Raw genomic sequence first — 3,577 nt, 5'->3', positions numbered from 1 at the left:
ACAGACACACACACATAAACAAACACACGCACACACACAGACACACGCACACACACACACACACACACACACACACTCAAAAGAAATTTGAAAACGTAATCACCCAATCATCGTGTTAAAAGCTTGCTCTACCCACATTTGCAGTATAGAAATTTAACGCTAAATGAATTCTTCATCGTCTGACCCATTAATATAATTTCATCTATGTTAAGTGTCGTCCGAGATATATGGTCATTCAAAACTTACCTTAAAAAGACAGACATGGCAATATTGAGCGAAATCAAAGAAACGTAAAAATGTGTTTGCGCGTGTATTAGAGTGCATCTATATTGATGGAAAGGACGTATAATATTGCATACCAAATAAATGGAAAATTTGTCTCTGTAATAAACAATATTTCTGTTTCAAACGGATCGGAAAACAGGTCGGTCACACATACTACACAAAACGCTAACATTCGAAATGTGCTATGCACTATTTTGTTCTGGAGTCATTGGTTTATATAAATAAATATAAATATATAAATTACACTTTTATTTGTCCCAGAAGGGCACTTTGTTTTACAATGGCAAACATACATACATAAATATATACCCTTTGAGCATAGACTCTTCATGTATTAACTTTTGGATACAGTTATATGTGAGTTCATCTCGAATGTCACAGACAGTAACAAACGAAGGGTCAGAATTGGGAGCAAAGTCGCTTTTCTTCAGCTACTTCACAAACCTATTGGGACTATTTACAGGTTGATCACTCCACACTCTGGTATGATTTGGTTTTCCAAGAATTGTTAAGTGGCATTGGCCTCGTGAGAAAATGCTTTGTCAAACGTGGAGATGTTTACTCGAATGGTACTATGGCGAAAATAAGGCGTTCCAGCACTTGCGCGAGGTAGTCCACTAAACAAGCCATTTGGTGATTCTCACGAGGTTGGTTATGTTCGTTCCACCCCAGACCAACCAAAACCATGGTAGTTTCGTGGCCTCTGTTCCTCTCTGACATATGATTATGTTCGAAATCTTACTACATGAAATACAGTCCATGAGCAAAACTGGTTTCGTGGTATACATGAAACCAATGGTCTTAAACAAAATATTAATGAGTACATGTAATGCTAAGACCAGGTTTAGCGTTGTATTTGTGACTGCTCTGTTTTTCAACCTGTTTGAAAATATCAACAAAAGATGCTGTTCATTGCAGAGACAATAATACTATTATTGATTCATTTGATATTAAATACATGTTCATTCCACCAATGTTGATGCACCTTATTACACGTACGCACACACTTTAGCGTTGCTTTGATTTTTCACAATGTTGCCTAGTCTAATTCCTAAGTTCAGTTTTGATTGACCATATTCCGGGCGACTCATAGATGGAAAATTAATGTGTCAGATGAGGCACAATATATTTAACTTTAATATGATGATTAAGTGATTACATTTTCAATTTTTCTTGAACGTCACACTTCATAGCCTATATATATGTATGTATGTATGTATGTATGTATGTATGTATGTATGTATGTATGTATGTATGAAGGCCTATATATTAAGCATACATGTTATATTATAATATATGATTTTTCGCTATGTGCGATCTATAGGTAACGAGTGAGTGAACTATGTGGAACGGGGAAGAAAGAAAGAAAGAAAGAAAGAGAAAGAAAGAGAGAGTGAGAGAGAGAGAGAGAGAGAGAGAGAGAGAGAGAGAGAGAGAGAGAGGGGGAGGAAGGGAGACAGGTATGCAGACAGAGAGCGAGAGAGAAAGAGAGAGCGTGAGACAGAGAGGCAGAGAGAGAGAAAGAGAGAGAGAGGGGGGGGTGCAGAGAGAGAGAGAGAGAGAGAGAGAGAGAGAGAGAGAGAGAGAGAGAGAGAGAGAGAGAGAGAGAGAGAGAGAGAGAGAGAGAGAACGAAAATTACTGGAAGCGTCTGGAAATATCTTAGTTAATTACAGCGAAATCTAGTAATGAATTGTAAATTCTTATGCGCATTAAAATCTCTATCAGCAGATGGCCCGATCATTACCAAGAAGCCTCAAACATACAGTTGTTGTAAAAATAATACCATTAGCATAATCAATAAACCAAAACGTACCATGCAGGGTGATACAAGATCCTAAGGCTATTTTTCAGGTCCAACTAACATAAGCGCACAGACGTTTCTTAATTAAGTACGGACAACATCAAACAATGAGATTAGTTTACTCGTCAAATCCGGCGCAATGCATAGGTTCATTCTTATCAGGTTGGTTTTTAACTCGACAAGCATGAAAAAGCATGTTCCATGTCAGAGAGCACTTTTTTGTTATAGATATGCAAGTGGAAAACATTGATCGACTCGTTTTGTCTTTCACCCTATCTGTCTATCGGTCGGTTTGTCCCGTGGAGTAGAGAGCGGTAAACTTTCCCTTGACTTAAAGATAACAAAAGTGGTGAAAGAAGAACAACTTCCCCCCAAAAAATGAATCAAAAACACACGGAAGATAATCGCACAGCTGTGCCCTCTTCAGAAAGCACATGTTGCATTACGTTTGTAAGCTTGGTTTGGCACAGAACATGAATTTCGGCCTTAGTGTTTCTCTTTAATTGTTGAAACTCTTGAGGCATGTTGCAGTAAACAAGTATTTTGAGATAACCCCAAAGGAGGAAATTTGGTGCACTCAAATCAAGTGAATTAGTAGGCAAGTTGAAATTGGCACCTCTTGAAATGACTTTATCTTCAGACATACATGTAGAGCACCCGTGTGGTTCTCGGGGCCCTGTCCAAGAGACAGGGGAGCAAAGAATAGGACCACTGTATCCGTACCGCGCATGTCGTAGAAGGCGACTAAGGTCGGTTGGGCAAAGGGTTAGCAGCCCTTTCCCATAAAACAAAAAGCAGCTACAAAAACAAACAGCAAAAACAACACGACTGCCAGTTCTGGAAGATGGAGGACATGGGGGCGAGCGATACAAGCGGAAATTGAAAAAGCGGGGACATCATGGAAACAGATAGAAAAGGATGCTCAGGACAGGCTTCGCTGGAGTAATGTTGTTGATGGCCTGTGCTCCACTGGGAGTTTTTAAAAAAGGGCAAGAGAGAGAGAGCGACATACATGTAGAGACATACAGCAATTTCTCGAACTCTGTGAGTAGTTGTTCCAACTTGTTGCCACTGCATCTTAGGTGTCTTTGATTATTTTGTTTCATGTCCCATTCACTACATCAGGGTAAAGCATTTTCTAAAAATAATAAGAAATTTTAAAAAGAAATTAGATACTTCTCCCTCGTAGTATATGTCTGATCCTCCTCTCAATTTCACTATACCCTCTTTATATTCAGACATTAGTGGAAGAATTTGCAGTTGGTTGATCGGGTGCATCCATTTCTCTCTTGTTTTCTTCATTGACCAGTACAAACAACGCCAATCTTTTCCTGTCCACGTTCAACTGAAACTTGCATGAACATAAAAGGCGACGCAACGTTGTATTACACCCTCCCCCCCCTTTCCCCAGTCTGGTGTTACTTACTTACTTTTACTTTTACATCCTCTGTTGCCTTTAAGCGTCGAGGGGAGATGCAGTTTTCTATGGT

The sequence above is a fragment of the Aplysia californica genome, unplaced genomic scaffold, assembly GCF_000002075.1.
Source record: "Aplysia californica isolate F4 #8 unplaced genomic scaffold, AplCal3.0 scaffold00871, whole genome shotgun sequence".
Taxonomy (NCBI): domain Eukaryota; kingdom Metazoa; phylum Mollusca; class Gastropoda; order Aplysiida; family Aplysiidae; genus Aplysia; species Aplysia californica.
This window is presented reverse-complemented; position numbering follows the sequence as displayed.